A 27,881-nucleotide genomic window follows, 5' to 3' on the forward strand; every position below is an offset into this window, starting at 1 on the left:
CACTCGACACAAACTAGATCATTTCGGGACTAACATACGGTTGATCGAATGGCGCCTGTACTATCCCTGATCGAATGGCGCCTATCCTATCGCTAACTGAATGGTTCCTGTTCCTATCTCTGACCGGTTAGCGCCTGCACAATCACTGGTCGTATAGCGCCTGCACAATCACTGGTCGTATAGCGCCTGCACAATCACTGGTCGTATAGCGCCTGCACAATTACTGGTCGTATAGCGCCTGCACAATTACTGATCAAATGATACATGCTCAGTATACCACGGTTCGAATGGCGCCTATCAACCAAATTCTACACTTTAAGCTGTAAACGTTGTAAACCCTTGTTTTTGAAACAACTTCAGCTGCATCTCTTCGTTCCCATGGAGTTATTTAAATTAACAAAAACAATTTATCTGAATTGTACACAAAAAAAAATCCCTTCTTGATCAATAAAGTAAAATGTAAATTCACGGAACGCCAACTCGTTTATTTATTTTTTAAGGTATTCATTTGAATTGGAATTTGATTTAAGCAGTTTAATTTAACTAAAACAATTTGCCAGTAATGGTAAAGAACAAAAACATCCTTTAAAATTCGTAAACTTAACAAAAAGCCCTGGTCAATAAAATAAACTAGGTTACTATACTGCCGAGTCTTATATAAAATATACGACATTTGTTGCTAAATCGCTTTCTTTTTATGCGATTCATTTGAATTTTGAATTAAAGGAAGACTTAAAACAATCGATAGCTAAATCTAAGAATGGAGCAGAATTGTGACGATTCTGTTATAAATCCAATAAGTTTTAACGATAAAACTCACGTAGACGACGTTGGAATTAAGTTAGCTTTTTTTTCTGGGAGTATCTATGGGTCGTTTAACGGCGCGTTGATACACCAATATATGAATCGTCTATGGTCGCAGGTTTTTTCGTCTGAGAATCTCAAAGCTTCTCTAATTCCACCAATTAAGTTTATTTTCAGGCTGTGTAAAGGTTAATGTGATATTTACGGTAAGAAATCCTGATGAGATATAAAAGAAAAATACCCAGATCTGTTTTAGTATTGGCAGTAATTTAAGGTTTTCAGACTTTGTTTATTCCACATGAAAAATTATCGACCTATTGGGATATTTTCTAGCAGTTAAATGGAGTTTAATGTCCTATTTTTCTGGGACAACCGGGCGAATGAATGCCGATATACAGTGTGCTAGGGGAGGGGGGGGGTGGTTAGCACGTGCGCTCTGTATCATAATAAGGCGTTGAGTCAACTGGTGTGTTTTCGAATCAACGGTTGTACGTGACAACCTCGTGGGTTTTCTCCAGGTCCTCCGGTTTCCTCCCACTGCTAAAGACCCCTATGCGAAAGCGAATTATTGAAATAAAATTAAACCATATGTTAGTCCCGAAATGACCTTGTTGTGTCGAGTGGACGTTAAACCCCATTTCTCTCTCTCTCTCTCTCCCTACTTTTCTAGAGCAACCGGGATAATGAATGCCTGAGAAAACCCACGGGGTTGGACAATCAGGGAATCGAAACCACGCCAGCTGACTCAATGACAGACCTTATGATACAGCGCGCACGCGCTAACCATTCGGCCATCCAACAACCCTCGCTCATTAATAAGAAGTAACTATATTCCATGGAATTGTGACCTGTATATCCCAACTGTCAAGTGCACACGGATGGATCTCGAATTTTGGTCTCATTCGAAAGACTAGGCACACTTTTTAGCGTCAAAGAAGTCATCCTACATTATGTGAAGACAGGGCTTGGAAAATCCCGATGATTCTTTCCCCCGGGATTCGTATCCAGAGCATTCTTCAAAAATCCAGTTCCTTGGTCGCTTTACTCCACCACATATTTATGGCTAAAAACACTGGCTTCTTTATGCTAATAAGGGGAAGCAACTCCATTGTTTTACACACAGAACTGGATTTACACCACTACAGTTCTTTTCGCTGATAGCTTTAATATAAATAATATTTACGATATTTCTTGGTTTACTTTTTTTAGGTTTGTTTTGTTTATCTCTCCATGGAATCCAGTCTTTTTGGTCGCATGGTCGCAGTAATCTAAGTGAATATGTTAGTAAAACATACATAAAAAGGTTTGTGGCTGATGTATGTAATGCGCTAGCCCAATTTAGTAAATTCGACCGATAATTCCCTTTTTTAAATCAATTTATATTTCTGTTTAAATATAAGTGATAACTTATTTATTCAGTACAATTAGTAAATATATTTTATTTTATTGGGGTTTTCATCCAATTTAACATAATTTAGTTAAGTAGGCCGAAATTATAACTACCGGTATGGAGGCGCAAAAAGTGTCTTTGTCCCCCGAACGCGCAATCCAACTGAATGACCAATAACCATTACCTTCTTTTTTACCGGGGCAATAACTATATTCATTTAAAATATCAATATTAACAGATCGTGTTTTTCTATTGAAAATAAACCTAATTAAGGTTTTCGAATTTATTCTAGCTGAATGTGGATCGTAAATTGTCTGTAATTACATATTTTCACCTGGCGGGGAAACACGGGTGGACAATGGGGGTTTGTCTGGACCCAACAGACACCGACAAAGCTGTACGTTCATGAATCTCCCGCCCCTAATGGTTATTACCCTTGGAAAAATATCTTGGTTAATGAGACAACGAACATCATTTTCTACTCCATGGCACAAGGTTAGTTGACCATTGTCCACAGATCTAAAAGTCATCATCGACGAATTAAGAATCCCTATTGTGGTTTACCAGGAGTTTCAGGGGAAATCATTGTGACTACATTCATATAAGAAGGGGCGTTCCCCGCATATACGACGGGGGCGTTTCCCAAATTCCTCGGAAAACGGCGTTAGTGTGCACTATTTCATACATATTAGCCTTCAATATATGGTTTATCGCCAAGGCATTAAAACACCAATTTTCTATTTGTACGCGCGGTTTGTTTGATCTTTGTACAGGTGGATTTTGAGATAATAGCCGGGGACATCAAGTTTCTCGCTGTGTATATAGAAATGTAGCCCGCAACGCCGATAGATAGACTGAATAGCCTGGTTTGATATAGTAAGGCCAGGACGATCGCACCACACATAATCAATTATACAAGACAAACCCACGGAAAGGTCACAATATACACAGACATTTCAAAATAAAATGAAATGGGGTTTAACGTTCTACTGTTCCGCTCCGACTGGGCTAATGAAATGAAATGAAATGGGGTTTAACGTCCTACTGTTCTGCTCCTAAACTGGGCTAATGAAGACGGGCATAAGCCATACAGTGTGCTATGAGGGAAATTTTGCCCGGGCAGCGGCGCTACGGCCTACTCTTATATCGAATTCCAACTGCTAAGGGCGGACAATTCAAACAAACAATAAACAACAAACGTATATATCAAATCGCCACGAAGAAATAAACTGGGGCGCCAAGCAGTGCGGTTCGGGGTGGGTATACGGTTGGGGTGGGAATACGGTTGGGGCCTTTTACCCACAAATCTCATTTCAGAAAGCCCTCCGTCCAGCACCACTGACAAGGGGAAACCACGCCGGAAAAACCCCGATGAACTTTCTCGGCCAATGCAGTATATATCTATCATTTTATTTATATAATTTAAATATCCATAGTTCTATTTATTTTTAATTTTATAACTCCTGTAATATTTGTTTTTATATCATTTTTTTTTTCGTTATGCATGTGCATATGATTGGTGAAATGAAATGAAATGAAATGGGGTTTAACGTCCTACTTGGCTAATGAAGACGGGCATACGCCATACAGTGTGCTATGAGGGAAATTTTTTGCGGCAGCGGCACTACCATATGATTGGTGCAATATAGCCCGATTGGAGCTGACGTGCCATAAAACTCCATTTCATTCATTCATTCAATCCTGTACTATATAGTGTAAAGAATTCCGGAGAAAACACACAAGGAAGGATAGCTTAGATCACACACAGCGAAGATTGATACTGTTACAAAACATCAATATAAAATCGATTATAAAATCCCATTGACGCTGTGGAAGTGGGTGGAGCCCCACTATCGGAATTTAGCTCACTGTAAATCAAACATACCAAATACAAATGGTCAAAGTACACTGCTTCACTTTAAAATTTTAATATCAAATCTCTACGGTAAATATATTCCTGTGATACCAGATTAATAGGCAGAATTTTCATTTTATTTTTAATATTTTTCTAAGTAGAAATATTTGAATATTTGTAATGGTTTAAATAAATACAATTTTATATGGTTATAAATTCGAGTTAGTTGTTACTGTTCTTAGTGGTCAGTAGTTTAAACATGCTAACTTTAAATTTATTTGAAAATTTCGACGGCTAATTATAATTATATTCCCGAGATACCAAATTGATATGTAGAATGTTTATTTCCTTTTAAAAAGGAAGTATTTGTAATGGTTTGAATACATACTGAATTGTATTTGGGTATAATTTCGAGTTAGTGGTTGCTGTTCTTAGTGGTCAGTAGTTTAAATAATCATCGGCCATATTTGTTTGACCAGTGACCAGTACTTTTAGGCCTAAGGCAAATATTTAAATTAGGAGAATAAGAAGCGTGGATTCTGTTGTTAAACTGTAGACATTAGTAGATAAATGTAAACAAATAATAAATTTGAATTAAAATAAGGCTTTTATAACAGCGTGTATGTCGGCCATTGATAGATTCAAAGCCGTAAATAACCAAAACAAACACTTCAAGCACAGCTGCAATGGCAGACCAGTTCGTGCGGTGCATGTCGACACGAAACACAAACAATCCCGAACAAAGAAATAGATACAACTTACCAACAGCACAAGAAAATCCTCCGCTAAAACCATGTTGTTCTTGGAAAATCCTTTAAAATTACAACTTAGTTGATTCGATTGATCATCCATGATTTAAATCATCATATAAATTCACAATAATAAACCAAAACCACTGCATATAATAATTCTGTCATTCGTTTGAAATCTGTAATAGTATTTCAAGCGTCGCGCGTGCTGAAATAAACAACCAATGAAAAGCGTCGCCCGAAGACCACCTGTCGTCTGCTAACATTAGTTAAAGGAAGAATCTTCTCACGCGAATAAAATGTCATTTGTTACTATAGTAACCATTAAAAGTGAGGGTTAAATATTTTTATGAGTTAAGACTCAATTATGACTTTTTAAAAGAAGCGAATGGAGGGGGTAACTCGAGTCATACATTCTTTTTTATATATTAAACTTAAAGTAGGTCTATTTTATCTGAACGGAGCGCATCACGGATTGACTGTATAGCCAGCAAGTGGGGTTTACATCCATTCAGCAAACATGTTATTTTGGGACTAACATATTGCAATGACGGGTCCTTATTTTTCGAGATGGGGGAGGTTAAATTTCAAACATTCTCCATGAATGTCATCGATATGAGACATAAGAGAATTAATTAGATTTTGTGGTATAGCGTTAATTAGTCGAGCTACGTATCACCATACAATATACTATAAGGAAATGGCTAATGAAGACGGGCATGCGCCATACACTGGCTATGAGGGAAATTTTGCCCGGACAGCGGCGCCACGACCTACTTATATCGAATTCCAACTGCCAAGGTATCTTTTACGTGTATGCCAATGTGTACACGGGATCTAGGTTTTTCACTCCATCCAAACTACTATACACATTCCCTTGCCAGGCCCTCTGTCCTGCATCACTGACAAGGGGAACCACGCCGGAAAATCCCGATGACCTATCTCGGCCAGCAACGGGATCGAACACGGGATCTCCAGGTTAGAGAGCCAACGTCTTACCCACTGATCCACCGTGGCTCCCTATATCCAATGATCTACTTGTCTGATTGAGTCCCGACAGTAGGATTCTAAATCTAAGTAGGGAAATTTGTTCAGTCCAGATACCCAACTATGACCACGCAAATTGGTTGGAATACTATTTTAGTCTTACTTATTCCAGTTTGTTGAAATAAACTTGCGCATGTGTATGGAGGTAGTTGTGCTTAAATGGGAGTATGTAGAGATTTATGGATATAACGTAACCGCATATTCCCGAAGCAATGGCAACAGCCCATTGACCATTGGTCAGATAGCCGTAATGGTTGATTGTTTCCATTGATCTTTTGAGCTCGCGTGCCAACCAGTGGCGGCGCCAAGGGGGGGGGGGGCGGGCATTTGTCCCCCCATAAATCTGGTCTGCCCTATGTTTGCCCCCCCCCCCCAATAGTTTTAGGAAATATAGAAAAAGTATTTGTGATGCGTTTCGGTAATCAGTACCTTCTACCATAGGCGTACGGGTTCGATGACAGTTAGGGGGGCATAACCCGCAAACACGTTTTCCTGCTATTTCAGCCCGTGAACAAAGCAACTTCAAAGTGGTCTAATATAGGCTAATTAAGATGGCTGACTCGAATTCCAATCAAAAGATCAATCGTTTACAGTCCACGGAGACGGGACCGTTGGGAGAAAATTTTGAAAATTTAACTGTCGCAAATGCGTTTTCCGGCTATTCCAGCCTGTGTATACAGCAACTTAATTTGGTCCAATATAGCCTGCCTGGCTGACCCGAATTCCAAACAACCAACCAATCGTCGCGGGTATGGGGTATGGGGGTCTCACTCTCCCGGAGAAATTTTTAAAAAAAAAATTTAACCACCGCAAATGCGTTTTCTGCTATTCTAGCCCGTGTAAGCAACTTCAAAAGTATCCAATGGTTTTGTAACCGAAATCCCATCCTGAATTCCAACCATCCAATCAGACTGTTGCAGCTGCATTCACAAATAATAATCGATGCCCGAAAAATGTCGCACAAAGTAGAGTGGCTTCAGACAAAATGTTTTAATCCATAGTCAACTCAGTACAAATTCGTGGTATTCAATTAAAATAAAAGTAAAATTAGTGTTTATTAGGGCTCGATGACAGTTAGGGGAGCAAAACTAAAAATGCCCGAAAAAATTTCAGGTTTACAGACAGCGGCGCCGGCTTTCTTCGAGAGGCGAAGAAGCGGCGCTGACCTTGTATGGACCCCCAAAGAAAATTTTGGAATATTTGACGGCCGCAAACGCGTTTTACTGCTATTCCAGTCCGTAAAATTAGTGTTTTATTAGATTTCGGGCACTTTATTTTGCCAAGTAGATGAAATAATTTTTTTTTTTTCACTTTACCCGTCTGCCCGAAATGTCAGCTTGCCCGAAAGTTAGGGGGGGGGGGGGCAGCTGCCCCCCAGCCCCCCTAGCTCGTACGCCTATGCCTTCTACGGTGATTAAATCCCACATCCCCACTCAGTCATGTTGTAGAGTCTGCTGAGTGATTTCTTACCAAGCCCATCCTGCTGTAAACATACTGTTATAGTATACAGATATTACGTTCTGATCTTTAGTCATACATGTCTTATCACATCTCACCGAAAAGTCCTTTTTCCTGCACAGTTCATTCACATTATAATTATTAAACATTTAATGGTTTTCAAGATCTCTTATTTAACTTTTATATAGTTAGAGTCGAAACATTAATTGCGGTTTCCTGCAATGTTATGTTCAGACCAAGTTTAGATACTAAGAGGATTAAAAGTTACTTAACACTGATGATAAGGGTTGGGCCGTTTGGGTATATATGGGAGTGAGTCCCGCGTCTCTTTACTCACTCACATTGTATATACCAGCACCCGAAATGAACGTCAGTGTTCTTAAAAGTATTATTTTCCTCTAGTTTGTAGACGCTCCAGTACCACGGTCACCCCCTAACGACAAAGCCTCGTCGTATATTTAGTATTGCTGTGGGACAAGGGTTTCCAGTTGCGCATTATCGGACTAGGCTATACAATCTTCCCGATGCGCATTATTTCCAACGGATTATCAAGGTATCCTCGAGTAAGGACGATAGATACTCGGAGATAAGCAAAGAAACCCGTTTCCAATACTATAAACAATGTGAATCACTTGAGGTTCAATGCGGCTAGAATATGCATTCATTTGATATACTCACTCCGTTCGTTTGACACCTGTCTCACTCTGTTCGGATAAGCTGGTGTATTGGCGACGAACAGTATCTGGTCAGCTCTACTTATCAATATCTGAAATACTTCCAGGCTGCATTTCCGACAGTCTATTTCACAAAATATTGTTGCGAAAATATTCATTCACTTTGATTCACTCCGTTCCTCTCTGGTCGGATAAACTAGAGATTAAGCGACAGGCGGTATCTGGTAAGCTCTATTTATCTCGACGATCAGTGCCTGAAATACTGCAAGTCTGTTCATTTGACACTTTCCTCTCTTGGGTCGGATAGACTAGTGATCAGGCGACAGACGGTATCTGATCAGCTCTATTTATCGCTACAATCGGTGCCTGAATACTGTCAGACAGCATTTCCGACAGTCTTTTTTTCAAAATTTTCTTGGGGAGGTCACCAAGGGGCTCGCTACTTTGGCGCTCACGAGGGTACTTCGTTGAGGTTCACAAGTCCGTTCGTTTGACACTTTGTTCTCTGGTCGGATAAACTAGTGATCAGGCGACGGACGGTATATGGTCAGATCTATTTATCTCGACGATCGGTGCCTGACTGGGTACTGTCAAACAGCATTTTCGGCAGCCTATTTTTCAAAATTTTCTGTGGGAGGCCAACCATACCCTCCGTAAGTTCTCCCTATTTTGGTGCTTGTGAGTGGGCTTCGTCGAGGTTCGCAAGTCCGTTCGTTTGACACTTTATCTCAACGATCAGTGCCTGAAATACTGCAAGACTGCATTTCCGGCAGCCTGTTTTTCAAATATTTCTGGGAGGTGACCCCCCACCCCCTTTGCCTCTAGAAAATTTTGAAATTTGTCAATTCCGAGGACACTGTTTAGAGCGCCTCTAGCATTTCAAATTCCAAAATAAAACCCCTTAAAATACATGATAATGAAAGAGACAAAAGCCTGATTATTCACGATTTTCGTATTATGTGCAATTCATCTCATAAAAGATTTAAAAATGAATAGACCAGTAAAAGGGTTGAAAACTTTCATCATTAGAGCATGCGTATACATGTATACCCCAGAAAAGGGCAGGGTACCATTTGTAAACCCTGGTACCCGGGTTCCGGCGCCCCTGTATAGATTTGTATTTTAATCAGATATTTGTATTTATTAATCAATATATCAATTACATTTTTTTAGAATCAACTTTCATATTTTTATTATTTATATTATTTATATTATTTATTATCAATCATCATTTTTATGTATTCATTTAAAGGGACAATAACACTCTTGCTGGCTTGACAGCTCCAAAAAATAAAAAAAATAGCCTTATTCTAAGTACTAAATGTCTTAGTGTCTTATCTGTTGTGTAAATTATCCATTAAATCCAAGTCACATTTGAAAAGCTTTACGTCAGGCTTTTCAAATCATTTAGTTGAATTTTTCCAATTTTTTAAGTTAGGTGTGTTAAGATGAAATTTGTATCATCAATTAATTGGAATATTGTAAAATAGTACAATTTGTTTACCAGAATAAAGATTGGGACATATTATTCAGTTACAACAAGAGTGGTATTGAGCCTTTAACATTAATTATAATGTTTATTTAAGGTTCAAAAACATAAAACACTGAACAGTTGAAAGTGATATATATATCAGTTGAATATTTCCTTAGAACATGATTTCAGAGAAACAAGAAGGTGGTCAATTGGCGTAAGTTGTTCTTCGATACCAATTCTCATGACGTTGTTCCATCATCTCACGTGCCTGCTCCACCATCTCACGAGGGTGTTCATTAGCATTAGGCCGTAGCCATCCACTTCTTTTCACACGGTGAAAGGTTTTGGCCTGTTTACTGTCAATAAGAGGAGACTCTGAAAAGAGATAATATAATGATTAATAATCCATGTGTATCAGAGGCTAAGTGAGAGGGACGCAATGTCGAGCTTTCCATCATGGTTTTGAGTTTTTGCGCCCCCTTGAGTTTTTCTGCCCCCTCGCAAATGACAATGGTTTCAATGCGGTTTCATTACGCATCTATCGTAGCAATGATCTCTGTGTTAAAATTGTACTCGCACTTTAAATGCGTAACAAAACATGTTAAAATATCTCACCTTTGTCGTGGTCTGCAGAAGATAATCCAAGAATTAAAAATCCTGTAAATATAAAACAATATTAAAGAAACCGTTTAGACTGAGTGACATAATCTATCTTCTATCTATCTATACTAATATTTGTGACTGTCGTTTGTCTGTCTGTTTGTCTGTCTGTCTGTTCGGGGTTGGCGGCTACACTAGGTCTGCCCCGAGTCTGAAATTTGGGGTATAGAGGTAGCTCGAACCGGGGAGTAACATAGGCCAGGTGGCGTTAGTCTACCATGTCCTGGGATACCAATAAGGTCTATGTCGGATTCACTATAACATTAAAAATTACAAGAAAATCAACTGCAGCGTCAAGAACACTTGATGCCAAATCCCAGTATTACGACAACCATGGAATGAAACAACCAATGATTGAACAGTTTATAACTTCGTTGTGTTTCAAATCAAATTTTACAACAGCGGTTTACTTACCAATAAGCAGCAGAGAGATTCCTACTTTCATTTTGACAACCATCTTGAAAGTATTATATTCGATGTATCTCAATCCAGTATCTGGACCAGTATCTGGAGCTTGTATAATGTTTTACACGTATGTGTGTGTGAAATATAATGTAGTTTATTTAACGTCCAGCCCTTGTTTATATACGTCATGCAGTATACCCGGATGTTATAGCTGTATATAGCTGTTATAGTCAAATTCTGTAGTGGGATTCAGGCAGTTCGCACCGGTTCATACGAGTACGTTGTTTCAATTTCGTGAGCTCGGTAAACACGTTGTTAACAATGGCTTCTAGAAAGAGAAAGCGAGAGAGAAATGGAGTTTAACGTTCACTCGACACAAACTAGGTCATTTTGGGATTAACATATGGTTCAATTTTATTTCAATTATAATTCGTTTGCGCGTAGGTGTCTTTAGCTGTGGGAGGAAACGTGAGAACCCGGAGAAAACCCACGAGGTTGGACAGGCGACCCTTGTCCTTGTCACGTACAAGCGGGGAATCAAAACCACGCCAGTTGACTCAATGACAGACCTTGTGATCTAACGCGCACATGTTAAACCATTCGACCACCAAACGCTCATATGGCGTTTAGAAGTCGGTGGTTGGGTGGCCGAATGGTCTAACACGTCCACATTAGATCACAAGGTCTGTCATTTTATTAAGTGGCGTGGTTCCGATTAAACACTTACAGGTGACAAGGAGTAGGGCTACCTTCCCACAAGCGGGCACTCAAAATCATGAATATTTACCAAAACCTGGCAGAAAATGTTAGTTCAAACCCTCTTCGTCCATTATAGACCAAAAATAAACAAAAATGGGCATGCAAAAGAGGAGAAAAGAGACAGGGGGAGAATTGCTATAAATAGACGAACTACAGTGTGTGGTACCGAGATGGTGAAATTTAGTGGTGATCTGCCTCCAAACGGACCACCATTAATCCAACTTTTCGTCACATTTGGCCACAGATCACTAATGATTTCCCCATTGACTTTAATGTTAATTCTCGTCTCTTAGACCGTCTCTAACGTTTTCCCAAATTTTCGTGGCAAACTCTTTCCCAAAAGCATGTATGAGGTTCACCATGAAAAACTTGAGATACACAAGCTGGAAGTAGAGAGAGAAAACATGCAATTTTCGGCCCTACATTTCAACGTAACCAACCTCTCAACTCTTGTATCCTTCCGCCTAAAAATCATGTATATTCACCAAAACCTGGCCGAAAATGTATTTTCAAACCTTTTCTTCGATTCTACACCAAAACGTCAACAAAAATCGCCATGCAATAGGGGGGGGGGGAGAGAGAAAGACTAAAAATAACTTTCGCCCTACATTCGTAGGTGACGGAAATATTTGTTGAGCGGTGTCCATTTTCGTTGGTCTGAACGCTTTACACTGGTTATGAGTCTTTTACAAACATGCACACTTCATAATTCTAGAAGATAGTTGGTTATGCTCAAGCGGTAATGTATAATTCTATACTGAAACCAAATAAGTTTGGTGCCTGTAGCAGCATTCTTCAGAGAATTGTTAAATATTTCCAATTCTCATGTAAAGGGACAGTTTGAAGAAGGGTCTGCCATTCCATCTCACTTTTAGGTTGTTGATAATTTTTACTTTTCAAAGATGTTATACTTAAGGGAGCCACGGTGGCTAAGTGAGTAAGACGCTGACTCGCTAACATGTAGATCGCAGGTTCGATCCTGGCATGGTATCCCCTTGTAAGTAGTGCAGGATAGAGGGATTGACAGGGCCAGTTGTCTAGTCGTTCGGATAGGACAAAAAATCTATGTCCCGTGTATACATTGGTGTGCAGGTAAAAGATCCTTGGCAGTTGGAATTCGATATAAGAGTAGGCCGTAGCGCAGTTGTCCGGGAAAATTCCTATTAGCCCGGTTGGAGCAGAACAGTAGGACATTAAACCCCATTTCATTTTACATTATGTTTAAGAATGGATCATATATAAAACGGAATGCCTGTTTGGAAAATGAAATGGGGTTTAGCGTCCTACTTTTCGGCTCCGACTTGTCACACTTACCTTCCATTCCAACAGCTAAGGTTTCCTTTACGTGAACGTTAATATTTATACCATAGCCATTTTAACATGCTCCTACCAATTACGCGTACCGTTCAACATGCAAAAGGGCCCCACCCCTCCCAAACAGCTCCTAACCATCCCAAACAAATCAATATTACATGGTGTATACATTATATAAAACTATTATTGTAAATTACCAAAACAAAAAAAGCATTTATGTATTTATTTATTTATTCAATAAGCAATATTTATTTATTCATTCAATAAGCAATTTATTTATTTCTTTATTTAATAAGCAATTTATTTATTTCTTTATTTAATAAGCAATTTATTTATTTAATAAGAAATTATCATGTTTATTTAAGGCGCAAAAACAGAATACAGTGAACAGTTGAAATTTCATAAAGATATCACAAATGAAACCGTTTACAACTCGGTCATACTGCAGCGATTGGAAAGCAAATTCCTCAAAACTTTTGACCCTCTCTTTCTCACTAACCAGGAGGCGGTGGTGTGCCTTGCGGCGGCATCTTCCAGCCTCCAGGTGCCCTTTTTCCACGACGAAAGGTGTTGGCCTTTTCACTGCCAATAAGGGGTGACTCTGAAAGATATAATAGCATTATATAATAATCATTTATTCATAGGTATCGTGTACAAGACAGAGTATACTCATTAAGATATTATCTAGAAAGTCCGCAAAGATTAAACACTTATATTTGGTCTATTGTAGATTGTTCCTCCACATTATTGGCCAATGGCTACAAGTATTTTGAATGTGTACACAGCTAAGTCAATGTTATTGTATCTTGGTATCTATATCAGTTAAGAAGCCGAGGCGGCTCAATGAGTAAGGCATTGGCTCGCTAATCTGGAGGTTACGTGTTCGATCCCGGGGGGATTTTCCGGCGTGGTCCCGTGTACACATTGGGGTGAACGTAAAAGAGCCCTAGGTCGTAACGTCGCTGTCCGGGCAAATTATCCCTCAAAGCACAATATATGTCGTGGGTCTGTCTTCATTAGCCCAGGTGGAGCAGAACAGTAGGACGTTAAACCCCATTTGCGTGGTTTCTATTCCCAACTTATACGTCACTATGAGTAGGGTCGCCTGTCCAACCTCGTCGGTTTACTCTGGGTCCTCCGGTTTCCTCCCATTGACAAAGACCCCAACGCGCAAGCGAATTATTGGAATAAAATTGAACCATATGTTAGTCCCGAAATGACCTACTGTAGTGTGTGACGAGTGGACGTTAAACCTCTCTCTCTCTCTCTCTCTCTCTCTCTCTCTCTCTCTCTCTCATTACAACATCATACAGTGGAGTCAGATTTTTAACTCACAATTTCTCCACAGATTTTTACACCAATCAAAGGGGTTTAACTTCTTTCAGACAGTATATTTTATTACCATGGTGGCCAGGGTCGTAACTAGCTCAGAGCAAAGGGGGGGGGGGAGTGTTCTCATGGGGTACTGTAAAATTGACGGACAATGTATATCCATGGACCGTGTATAGATGGACAGGCAACGCCCACGAAGCCTTTAGAATTCTGTGCAGCGGCAAAAGAGAGACCTGACAATCGTGACTAAATTAAATTAGCTCCCCTCGCGCAAATACCTGTATTAAGTTTAAAAGCAAAGAAACAGAAATCAATTCATAATATTTTTATATTGCTACTCTTTCTTTTTTGAAACCCATACACAGATAGACTACTAACTGATGATTGGGGTGTAAATATATCAACACATCGTCTTTGTTTACTTCGGACGCGCCTATGCGATACTGGCCTAATGGTGATACGTAGCTCAGATTAAAGCAGTGTTGTTGAATATAATTAAATGAATACGTATAGAACCCTCTGTTTTGTTTATCTGCGGATCAAGTGATAGAAAAAATTTTGACATCCACATTTCCCTGCAGATTAGCTGGGATAATTTCTTAATTTGTCCCCCCGGCCCCTAGAAAATTTTGAAATTTGTCAATTCCAAGAACGCTGTTTAGAGCGCCTCTAGAATTCCAAATTTCAACATAAAACCCTTTAAAATACATGATAATGAAAGAGACAAAAGTCTGATTATTCACAATTTTCGTATCATGAGCAATTCTTCTCATAAAAAATTCTTTTTAATTTGACATTCAATACACCAATCTTCATCAAGAAAATAGAATAAGCTTTTTGAACGAGACAGTAGATTAAGAGACACGATTCTTGCAAGAACTTATACTCAGGAGCAAGTGTTGACAAGACACTATAATGAGACTATAATCGACCCAAATAATTGATGCGCTGATCAGATTTCACAATAAATTCAGATAATCTCATTAGGGCATGGGTATACATGTACACCCCAGAAAAGGGCAGGGTACCATTTGTATATCCTTGTTCCCGGGTTCCGCCCCCCCCCCCCCCTGGAACTTGTTTTCATTGGTAATATTGCTTCGTAATGCTCAGTCAGGCAAAGTTCCTATATACTTGCACTCGCATTTTATATCCGTAGCAAAATGTGGAGAAAATATCCTACCTTTGTCGTCGTTTGTGGCTGATAATCCAAGGATTAACATTCCTGTGAAGAAAAAAAAGAGATATTAAGGAAAATCACATTAAATATTTAAAATGACGTCATCGTATTCAATAACATTTACAGAAGACAATATTGGTGTCAGTCATTATTACATATGTGATAGAACTGGTTAAATACATTCCAAATATAATTTTAACACAGAGATCATTGCTACGGGAGATGTGTAACAAGCACGTGAAGAAACGGGAAGTGGCGCCAAACATTACAAACACGAGTTGTCCTTCTATATAACAGACCGAAGTAACGAGCGGTAACAGACAAACGATCGAAATTCATTTCACTGATAATTCCGTTGAAGTGAAAAGTTATTATATGGGACGGTGAGAGGTTATCCCACAATTCAAAAATAGAATTGGCTGTCACTAGATAAGGGACACGAGAAAAATAGAAAAATCCCGTGCATTCCCCCGTTTTTATTCATTCTGTTCTTAATAAAAACATGGTAATGCACGGACTTTTTCTAATTTGTTCGTTATCTTTTATCTACTGACAGCCAATTCTTTTTTTGAATTGTCAGATATCCTCTCATCGTCTCATATAACAACTTTTCATATAACAACTGTTACCGCTCGTTACTTCAGTCAGTTATATAGAAGGACAACTCGTGTTTGTCATGTTTGACGTCACTTCCCGTTTCTTCACGTGCTTGTTACACATCAACCGTAGCAATGATCTCTGTGTTAAAATTATATTTGGGATGTATTTAACGAGCTCTATCACATATCTTATAATGACTGACACCAATATTGTCCTTTAAACTTTGTAATAATAGCAGTTTACTTACCAATAAGTAGCAGAGTGATTCCTACTTTCATTTTGGCAACCATCTTGGAAGTTTTCTATTCGATGTATTTCAACAGTGGACTAGTATCTGGAACCTGTATAAAGTTTATCAACCCAGTGCTTGCTTATATTCGTGATGTTTACCAGGAAGTGCACGTTATTGTCCAATCAGAAGTTTTAAAATTTGATAGCTACCATGACTTTCCGTAATTCCACCAATTATTCCAAAAACTTCCTTATAGCTGTAGACTTTTATTTCACTTCAACGTTCAACGAGTCAACTTTCTTCAATTTAGGTCAAATTAAAGTGCTTAATTGGATTAGAGAGGGAGAGAGAGAAATGGGGTTTAACGTCCACTCGACACAACTAGGTCATTTCGGGACTAACATATGGTTTTTAATTTTATTTCAATAATTCGCTTGCGCATAGGGTCTTTAGCAGTGGGAGGACTCGGAGAAAACCCACGAGGTTGAACAGGCGACCCTACTCCTTGTCACGTACAACCGGGGATTCGAAACCACGCCAGTCGACTCAATGGATTAACCTGATGCCGCATTTAGTGACATGAAATAAAATGGGGGTTTAACGTCCTAATTTTCAGCTCCGACTGGGCTACACTCGGCAAGTGATATGTACCTACGCCTATACATTTGCGTTGCGGCACCGGTTTACTTATAAGGGAAACTTGCCCGCGTTTGGAAATAAGTTCTCAAAATTGCGTCGTTCGATGAGTGTGTAGAATTTTCAGTGCAAATTTGTCCTTGTCTAAAGAAAATCGGATAAACTTGAAAGAAAAACAGCTTCAAATTTTGAAAATTTTGTAAGATAAAACATTCTTGAAATACGTCGTCATCAATGACGTCGTTGGTCGTCATGGACAACGCCATTGTAATCCGGGAACTTGAAAGTAGTTCTAATGGCGGACTTTGTCATACAGCCGAGATTAGATGTAGGGTACTGGAATCTGTTGAGGTTTGCCGAGTGACTGGGCTATTGACGACGGGCTGACGTCATACAGCGTGCTATGGGACAGGGGCGGATATAGGAATGTTTTAAAAGAGGAGGGGAGAGGGTGCAAACGGGGTTGTTGTCGAGCGAAGCGAGGCAAAAAACAAGTTTGACCTTTCTCTTACCATTAACAGTGTTATTTGTTACATTTAAACAGTTTGTGGCATTCTTATTTCCCGCATTCCCGAAAAAGTTCAGCGACTAAGTTAACTGAAAAAATCTTTGGAATCTTTTCTTGCGATTTTACAGAGAACAAACCCATGACAAAGTAGACAAAGTAGCTCAATTTTGACTTCTTACCAATATGTGGTTAATGCTATAGCGAGACAGCGTCTTACGCACTTAGCCACCGTGACCCCACATTGTGATGCATTACAATATCTGATTACATATCTTACAAAATAACATTAATATTCAAGACGTGTGATTACATATTAATGTTGATGTAATCGTCACTATTTATTGTTACATATCACTTAACAATGCTATATTTATATTCCGCTTTCCAATAATATGTGGAAAAGAAAAAAAAAACATCGAGCGCGAGGGGACACAGACAATAAATCGTTTCCAGCACTTTGAAATCCGTTGAACTTTCTCAGCCAACGCCCCGATCAAACACGGGACCTCCAGGTTAGCGAGCCAACCTCCTACTCACCAAGCCACCACGGCTCCAATATCTACATACTAAACTTGCGCTGTCTGTCTACAGTTATCTCAGCTTCTATTTAATAAAATTGAAAAAGTTTATTTAGTCTTTGTGAAACGGAGTAGAGCCGTATTACAAAACAGTATACTAATTTTTGAGTATGGCGGTCATTTTTGAGTATGGCGGTCATTTAGAACAGAGATCTATTCTCGAAGTATGAAGTAGATGTGTGCAGAATGCCATATCTATAAAGAATATGTAGATAGTTGATAAAATCGGCGACTAATATGTCAAAGCCAGAATTTGACAGCGAGCGATAGAGTGACAGATAGGGTTCAACGTCCACTCGAAAAAAAACTAGGTCATTTCGGGACTAACACATGGTTCAATTTCATTTCATTAAGTCGTCTTTAGTAGTGCACCCCTGTTCATAATACCCAATTTATTATTGTGCTCTTTATTGAATAAGGTAGGGATAGTCTAATGGTTTAACGCCTGCTCGCGAAATGGTCTGTCATTGCGTCAACTGGTTTCGATTCCCCGGTTGTACGTCGTGACAAGGAGTATGGTCGCCAGTCCAACCTTGTGGGTTTTCTCCGGGTCCCCCGGTTTCCTCCTACTTCAAAATACAGCTTCGCGCAAGTCAAGTATTGAAATAAAATTTAACCATATGTTAGTCCCGAAATGACCTGGTTGGTGTCGAGTGGACGTTAACCCGTCTCTCTCTCTCTCTTTCTCTCACTGAATTGAACAGAGGTCACGATGTACCTTAAAGAGGAAGAAAAACTGGCCACTTAACCCTCATTGACATTACATATCTAAAGTTAGATATTACGGAAAGTAAACTAAATTTGAAAAAGGGCCAACTATTAAAATTATCTTCCTCGGTATCGTATAATACATGCACGTGCACTTTACATAAATAGAATTAAAGAAATAAATTCGGGGGGTGAAGGGGGGAGGAGGGGTGATGGCCGAATGGTTAGCGCGTTCCCGTTGTATCATAAGGTCTGTCATTGAGTCAACCCAGTTGTACGTGACAAGGAGTAGGTCGCCTGTCCAACCTCGTGGGTCCTCCCGTTTCCTCCCACTGCAAAAGACCTGTACGCGCAAGTGGATTATTGAAATAAAATTGAATCATATGTTAGTCCCGAAATGACCTGATTTGTGTCGAGTGGACGTTTAACCCCATTTTTTCTCTCTCTCCATTAAATTATCTCTCTCCATCTCTTTTCTCCACCTTTGCATGCTCATTTTTGTTGACAGGCTCTTTCTAAGTTTTACAATAATATTGCTATCCGCCATATATTATGTTTAATTTAATAATTTAATAGAAACCCCTGTCTTGTTATTTGGCATACTATTAGTGAGTTTATATCCCAATTAAATAATCTATTTTGTTGGAAATGTACCATAATACATTGTCTAATATTATTGAGGAGTATTATGTCCCTACTTAAAGATACATTATGGGAGATTAGATAAAGAGCTAGCTGTTCTCACCATACCGCACAACTAGTTAAGCTCAAAGACGAGAAGAGACTCACACCTTCCCTATTTTACAAACTTAAGCCGTCCCATCCTAGACCACCATATGCCAGAGCCACTTGCATTAAAACACAAAAGAACCCCATTAAAGCCAGACTGCTAGTATGCTCCAGAGATTCCGTATATTATAACACTGCACAGTACCTGTCAAACCTTCTTTCCCCATTAGGCAAGGAAGCTGCATCCTTTATCAAAGATTCTAAAGATTTCTGCGAAAAACTTAGAGACCTCCCTAAAGATACACTTATCCTATCGTACGATGTTATTGACCTCTTTACTAATATCGCCCGAGATGAAGCCTTAGCAGCACTACGATATAGACTCACTTCAATGGAGAACTCACTGGATACCAATCTCACCATAGAAGATATAGTCAACTTAACTAAATCCTGCATAGAATCCACTTATTTCTCTTGGGGGACGATTACTACGAACAAATTCACGGTCTACCAATGGGCAGTCCCCTATCCCCAGTTCTAAGTGAAATCTATATGACCGATTTTGAAGAGAGGGCTCTTTCCACCTCACCCATCCAACCCACAATTTGGCTCCGTAAAGTCGATGATGTCTTAGTAATTCTCCGTCAGAACGAAGACCACACCGCCTTGCTCCATTACCTCAACAACCAAAATGGCAGAATTAAATTTACAATAGAAACAGAAGAAAACCAATGCCTCCCATTCCTGGATGTACTAGTTAAGAAAACAGAAGGTGGGCTCACAACAAGTGTTTATAGAAAACCAACACATACTGACCAGTACATTAACTTCTATTCCCACCACCCACACAGTGTTAAGAAAGCAACCATAGCAACTTTAGCCCGCCGTGCTGTCAACATCTGTGACAAAGAACATCTCCAAAAAGAATTAGAACACATTGAAGAAGCCCTTACAAACCTGAACAACTACCCTCTACAATTTGTTAAAAAAACCCCATTAAAACCACCATTGACACCCCTACAGATCCGGGAAAAACCAAACCAGAAAAACCACCTATAAGAATCACCATACCGTTTCAAGGGAAGCTCACTGACCACCTCAGGAGAATCCTCATCCCAATAGGTATCCAGGTCACCTTCTCCAAGGGCCGAACACTTAAAGATATCCTGAAAGCTAATGGTAAGCTCCTCCCGAATAAACCCCCGCCCCAGAAAGAGTGTGTCTATAAAGTTGCCTGCTCTTGTCTTAGTACTTACATCGGTGAAACTAGACAACCCCTAGATAAAAGAATAAGCCAGCACAAGTCCAAGTCGTACATCACTAACTCAGCTGTTGCACAACATCTCCAGACCAACCCTGGACACAGAATTGAGTCATACGAAACCCTGGCATCTAATCTCCCAACAGAAAAGACACGGAAGATAATGGAGGCAATACAAATCAGAAGGAACAGCCCAGATCTTAATCGTGATACAGGGATATTTTTGCCCAATGCGTATGATCAACTAATTTAAATAATAGCATGGTTCCACCACTCCTTATAAACTGTACAAGTGTGCTGTGTGTTATCTTTTGACTAGTTATTGTATTTACTATCGTGCTATATTCCATGTTATAAATTGTTTTTGTTTTTACATTAAATCTATATCTCTATTGCATATCTAATTATCCTATCATAAAATTACAAGTGTTAATAGATATGTGCAATGAAATAACAGTTATATTTAATCTACCCTTCATCATGTTACATTTATCTGTTGTATATACTCCATTGCCTTAATTTATTGTCTTAATCACCTCCCATATTCGGTTAATATCGCAACTACTTAGTCAGCTTATTGATCGTTTAACATAGCGGTTTCTTTTCTTACTTTTGTATATTGTTACCAAATTGTGTCGCAACCCTTTGATCTAATTGTTTTAAGGTATGGTTTCCATTTTTGTTGTTAAGACGACATCCTCACTGGCCATGGACTATAAGTTAACTCTCTATCTGCTATTGTATATCTTAATAAGTGTTGGTGTAGGCCTTTGATCATGTTGTTGCTATGTATGGTTTCGGTTATGTTGTTGTATTTTGTCTATATATATTTGCCTCATACCTGTTTTACTGTATTAGCTTGATAACGTTGAGAGAATACTCTACGAAACGTCGCCTTAAATACACTAGTAGCTGTTTTCCATAAGTATGTGTTTTGTTGTGCCCCACTATAATAGTTACAAAACTAGATAATGTAAAGGGAATTTACTGAAAATTTCAGTCAAATTGATCTACTCTGAACCGAGATTTTAGCGATTGAATTTTCCGCCTAGTCTCGATCATCATTACTAAAGTCAGTACGATAAAAAAAACATAGTCTCGATTATCCATTTCATGATTAAATTATGAATGGAAGTGGAACAGGAAATCGGAACCTAATCCAATAAACATCACAGGCTAGCGATGCCATCGAGAGTTGATTATGGTCTGGATAAGTTAAATTAATGTCTAATTAATAATTTAGATAACATTTCTGTCTTAAAGAAAGACCTGCAATAGGCAGATTTAGCTCTTGCATAATGTATGTTTAAATAGCCGAATTTGTATATATATCATGCGATTATAATTTATATGCTTATCCTATGACTTATTTATAGATACGTTCCCAGAAAAGTATTTATCGGGTGGTTATTTCCAATAAAAGTATGGCAATTTTGGTATATATGGAAAGTAGAAATATCCAATCTTACTAGAAAAATACTGGATTCCCTGAAAAACACTCACGGACGCATACAGGACAAAAATGTAAGGGTTCCCCTAATTGACAGTCCGACGATTAGAATTGTCTGATCGCGTGACGTCAAAGGTTGCACGCGAAGATTGACCGCGTGATATACATGCTGATAAACTTTATGAAGAGTTAGACGTACAACACTTTCTGAGATAAAAAATACGGGAAAAGACGTGTGCAATGGATAATCCAAGAATTTAATTAGGCTTCGATATTTATGATAAATGGATAGCGATTAAAGACAACATCGTCTTGTGTGTGCAATGAATTCTCCTCCGACTACGCATCGGTTGCAAGGTAGTTCGTCAGCGAAGTTACGTAACACAAACATGACCTCTTTTAATAGATTTTTTTATAGCAGGGTATTCCCTCGCATAAACAGTGTTTTGATAAGGGTTTGAAGCAAAATTTTGATAGATTAATTTGAATATGTTTTAGCCCAAATACATCCTCAAATCACCCAGATTGTACACGGGAACGTATCTTTAACGTAACTAGAATATACTTCTGTATGTCAACTTAATCATAAATTACATTGTTTCCATTTGTTAAATAATGTTGAATTTATATTGTTGAAAATGTATACTTTGTTTACTTAAGGCGTGTATAGTTTATAATTTTGCATGAACTGGGAATGAATTTTCAGAATCAGTGCCATCCTGTCGAGACGGCAAGGCGAACATGTTCTCCCGCACTAGTAGCCTGGATCAGTTGTTCCCACTGGGATATCCGTCTCCAGGATCATAGCGATGTTATAGTTATTACACCTATAGTTCTTGAGAATTGATCTTTGAGCGTACAGCCTTTAGATGCTTGCATACACAGACTTTAAACAGATACAGCCTTTAGAAATGAAATGGGGTTTAACGTCTGCTCCGAACTAGGCTAATGAAGACGGGCATACACCATACAGTGTGCTATGAGGGAAATTTTGCCCGGACAGCGGCACTATGGCCTACTCTTATATCGAATTCCAACTGTAAAGGGATCTTTTACGTGCACGCCAATGTGTACATGGGACCTCGGTTTTTCGTCCCATCCGAACGACTAGACATCTGTCCTTGTTAGGTCCTCCGTACTGCATCACTGACAAGGGGAACCACGCCGGAAAATCGGGATGGACTTTCTCGGCCAATGCAGGGATCGAACACCCGACCTCCAGGCTAGCGAGCCAGCGTCTTACCGACTTAGCCACCGTGACCCCCCCCCCCCCCCCAGGCTTTAGATGCTTGCATTTAATGAAAAAACACAGGCTCTTATAACTGCTTGAAGTTAATGAACAGTATAGCTTTTAGCTATTACACAGAAACAACACAGATCACAAAACGGCTTGAACTGGGAAAGTTCTCCTCTTTTTAAATAGTGTAAAAGAGTTTTCCCAGTCCATTAAAACTTACCTGTATATATGTTTACAGGCGCGGATCCACTGTTCTGCTCCAAACTGGGCTAATGAAGACGGGCATACGTCATACAGTGTGCAATGAGGGAAAATCTGCCCGGACAGCGGCACTACGGCCTACACTTATATCGAATTCCAATTGTCAATGGATCTTGTCAGGTCCTCCGTCCTGCATCACTGACAAGGGGGAACCACGCCAATGCTGGAATCGAACACCCAACCTCCAGGCTAGCGAGCCAGCGTCTTACCCACTTAGCCACCTTGACTCCTACATGGCTGATAGAATCTACATTATATAAAACTAGTATTCTACATTAATAACACAATAAAATCACATTTATTTATTCAATAAGCAATTTATTTATTTATTTATTTATTTAATATAAATTATCATGTTTATTTAAGGCCCAAAAACAGAAAACACTGAACAGTTAAAAGTTCATAAAGATAGCACAAAGGAAACCGTTCACCACTCCGTCCTACTGCAGCGATCAGAAAGCGAATTCCTCAAAAGTTTTCATCGTCTCTTTCTCACCGTCTCTTTCTCACCCATACAGGTCCCGGGTCCGGGGATGGTGGTCTGCAATCACATTGCCACCCACCTCTTTTTACACGACGTAAGACTTTAGTCTTTTCATTGCCAATAAGGGGTGGCTCTGAAAGATGTAATATCATTATATAATAACATTATAAATAATTAAGTACACTCTATCATTTAGCCTCGATCTAACTGACGTATTCTCATCAGGATGCGCCATATTTGAATTAATTGATAAGTGAAATCCTATTTAAATCCGAGCTGTAGCCTAGCCATCCGTGGTTCTACAGAGTTGATTTTGGGCTTGTTGTTTAAATAAAGATCTAATTTATAATTTCTATAACATCTGAAGCCTAAATTAAGATTTGCGATAATCAGATTTTGCTCTTGCATAATGTATTTTTAAGACAGTATATTGTATTACCATGGTGATACGTAGCTCAGATTAACGCAATGTTATTCAGTATAAAAAATGAACACGGATACGGATACGGATCGAACCTTTCTGTTTGGTTTATCTGTGGATCAAATTATGCAAAATAGTTTGACATACACATTTCCTTGCAAATTAGCTGGGACGATCCTGGTAAATTTCCACTTTATTTATTTAATGCGCAATTATAGCAAAATGTGGAGAAAATATCCTACCTTTGTAGTCGTCTGTGGCTGATAATCCAAGGATTAACATTCCTGTGAGAAAAAAAAGAGAAATTAAGAAAAATCAGAATATTTAAAATGACGTCATCGTATTCAATAATATTTTAGAGGTTAGTGACAAGTGAAATGGGAATTCCCCTTTGACGTCACATGACCTATTGTGTTTAGTATGTCATCATACTGACACATAATTAAGATGAGGGAGTCGCAATGGCTCAATGAGAAAGACGTTGGCTCGCTAACCTGGAGAACCCCCGCCCCCTCTTGTCAGTAAAGCTGCTCAGACTTGGCTAATAACGACAGGCATAGTCCTACGCCTGGCAAGAGACAAGGTATAGTTGTTCGGATGGAGCGAAAAACCGAGGCCCCGTGTTCACATTGGCGTGAATGTAAAAGATCCACTGGCAGTTGAAATTCGATATAAGAGTAGGCCGTAGCGCTGCTGTCCGGACAAAATTTCCCAGTGTGGCAGAATGACAAGAAATTGTGGATGGACGGATGGATTATATTTGTAAACATTCCAAATCGGTTAAATTTAGTGAATATACAAGAGACTGTATCATCTAGAATACCTGCTAAAACTTCTTTAAACTACAAACATGGAACAATATAACCATTATAATTAAAGTAGCTAAGTCTCTAACTCAATATCATGAAAAATCTTCGACATTCAAAACACAAATTATTCGTCAATTTGAATCAACATTGGTCATGTGATCTTACAGGGAAAAGATGGGCTTCTGATATCCAATATTCAAGACAAAATAAACAGTTTGTCTTTGGTACACGAACAGTGTACCATAATGCGTTTCAGTGCCATTTGGAACAAGGGACGCAAAGAACGAGGCTAGACATATTCCACAAGTCATGTCAAATGGTGACGCTATATTCTTATCTGGAGAGCATGCACAATAAATACCATCGGTTTAGACTGGAATAACCAGACGCTAAAGATTGTCTTCAATTGAGACTTCTGGCGTATTTCACCGAACTCAACTGATTAGAAATTACAGTAAAAACAGAAACGATTGAATGCAAATCAGTTTATATACATTCATATTACATTATTATATGCTTTGCGACCCATTTGTGTCAATTTCTAGATCCCAAATATTAGCGATTTAGCTCCTTTAAACTTTACAACAATTGCAGAGTTTACTTACAAATAAGCAGCAGAGAGATTCCTACTTTCATTTTGGCAACCATCTTGAAAGTTTTCTATTCGATGTATTTCAACAGTGGACCAGTATCTGGAGCTTGTATAAACTTTACCCACCCAGCTCTTGCTTATATTCATGATGTCTACCAGGACGTACACGTTATCGACCAATCAGAATTTTTAAAATGGTTATCCGTAATTCTACCAATTATTCCAAAAACTTCCTTATACTTTTAGACTTATATTTCACTTAAAGTGTTGAACTAGATAAACCTGATCCGGTATTAACTAACATGAAATAAAATGGGGTTTAACGTCCTACTTTTCTGCTAACGAAGACGGACATACGTCATACAGCGTGCTGTGGGACAGGGACGAATACAGGAATGTTTCAAGGGGAGGGTTCCGACGGGGTTTGACCTTTCACTTACCATATTTCCCAGAATAAACCCACGGCACGCGAACTAAACAGTGAAAGTTGTTACAATTAAACAGTTTGTGGTATTCTTGTAATTTGTTACTTTAAACAGTTTGTTACATTCTTATAATATGGACTTTACCACCAGAACATCAAAGATAGGGAAGTTCAAATGTGGATTTTAACAAGTCGCACCCCTTGATCGAGTTACCATAATCTGCATCGTGCAAGCAGGTTCGGTTTTTGGCACATTTGACCAATTTCCCCAAATTGGGCCCCACACTAGAAAGGGGACCCCACATTTCCAGGCAATCCGGCAACAGGGCTGCCAGGAGTGGCTATTTTCAGGTATTTATCAATTACTAATTGTAAAGTAAAGCATAGCTGGCCTTAAATATGAACGAATATAGGCCTAGTTAAAGTAATTCATATCCTGCAATGGATTCATATCCCCTTGTAACTTCTGGCCTCCCAAATTGGCCTTGTATTTTATACACCCAGTCCTGCGTGAACGACATCCATTAGTTTTAGTAGCGTTTAGGCCAAAACTGGCCATAGATATTAAGAAACCATAGCAACGCTGATGTATAAAATGATATTAAATGATATTGGTCAGTGTTTATGTGGAGACCTAGCCTCTCCCCCAAAATCTTAAATCAAACGAATAAAGTATTTTAGTGAAGTTTGAACATGACTGGGTTATTTTTATACGCCCACATTGAAAGGTCAGGAGCGAAGACGCGATTTCCGATAATTACTGCAAGAGTTATAGCCCTTGATCACTTTGAAAATTTCTGTGGATGTTCTAGAGGCTAAAGTTAATATAAATTGTTCAAGGTTATGAGACAAACAATCGAAAAAAATTCTAATTATTTCAGATAATTACTTAATGGGTTATTACTCGTAATAAGATTTTCATGTATTGTAAACATTCTCCTTATAGACAAAAGAAAACTCTTGTAACTGCCTGGACGACTTAGCTGTTGTGGTCCTATGTTTTGTTGCCTGGCAACCTATCTTTAGCTATTTTATTACACAAAAGGGTTCGATCTAACCTAAAGCTCCTAGAATCCATTTAACCACGGTGGGGGTTTAGGTGGCATTCTCGACAAAAAGTTGATTCTGAAACCATTGTCTTCCAGCTTTTTTTCTAATTGTAGAACGTTTTCCTTGTCTACTAAGATGGTGTAACGTTTGCGCTTTAGATCATAGGGTCTGCATTGATCACGTGATGTGGTTTCGATTTCCTGTTTGTACGTGACAAGGAGAAGTGTCGCTGGCCAAAGTCTTGTTTTTTTCCCGGATCCTCCGGTTTCCCCTCCCATAGCTAACGACCCCTACGCGCAAGCGAATTATTTAAATAAAATTGAACATATGTTAGTCCCGAAATAATCAAGTTTGTGTTGAGTGGGCGTTACCCCCCCCCCTCTCTCTCTCTCACTGAATTGAACAGGAAGAAAAACTGGCCACTTAACCCTCATTGACATTACATATCTAAAGTTAGATATTACGGAAAGTAAACTAAATTTGATAAAGGGCAAACTTCCAGATATTAAAATTATCTTCCTGATTATCGTATATAATCAGTATATTGATATATTGAGTTCACATACACAATACTTAAATGGAGGCAGACCACCACTAATTTTCATCGATTTGTAGTTCGTCTATTTATAGTTCTCTCTCATTCTCTTTTCTACCGTTTTGCATGCCAATTTTTGTTGATTTTTTGGTCTAGAATGGACGACGAAGAGAGATTGAATTAACATTTTCTGTCAGTTTGTGGTAAATTCATGATTTATAGGAGGACAGAAAACTGAAGGTAGGGACAAGCTGAAGCAACAACA

At 38.9% G+C, this 27,881-nt stretch overlaps 3 long non-coding RNA genes across 3 annotated transcripts; all 3 read right to left on the bottom strand.

Annotated features, from left to right (window-relative positions):
- Positions 1-9,157: 9,157 nt before the first annotated feature.
- LOC126827601 (uncharacterized) lies at positions 9,158-10,756 on the bottom strand. Its single transcript, XR_007682766.2, has 3 exons — positions 10,526-10,756; positions 10,067-10,108; positions 9,158-9,826 (listed from the first exon to the last, which is right to left on the bottom strand). It is a non-coding gene; the product is annotated as an uncharacterized LOC126827601 (long non-coding RNA).
- A 2,041-nt stretch (positions 10,757-12,797) lies between these two features.
- LOC126827591 (uncharacterized) lies at positions 12,798-16,083 on the bottom strand. The gene is made up of 3 exons (XR_007682739.2): positions 15,949-16,083; positions 15,105-15,146; positions 12,798-13,190 (listed from the first exon to the last, which is right to left on the bottom strand). It is a non-coding gene; the product is annotated as an uncharacterized LOC126827591 (long non-coding RNA).
- A 7,515-nt stretch (positions 16,084-23,598) lies between these two features.
- Positions 23,599-25,733, bottom strand: LOC130013693 (uncharacterized). The gene is made up of 3 exons (XR_008788921.1): positions 25,621-25,733; positions 24,449-24,490; positions 23,599-23,918 (listed from the first exon to the last, which is right to left on the bottom strand). It is a non-coding gene; the product is annotated as an uncharacterized LOC130013693 (long non-coding RNA).
- Between the last annotated feature and the right edge of the window lie 2,148 nt (positions 25,734-27,881).

The sequence above is a fragment of the Patella vulgata genome, chromosome 7 (assembly GCF_932274485.2).
Source record: "Patella vulgata chromosome 7, xgPatVulg1.2, whole genome shotgun sequence".
In the NCBI taxonomy this organism is placed as follows: domain Eukaryota; kingdom Metazoa; phylum Mollusca; class Gastropoda; family Patellidae; genus Patella; species Patella vulgata.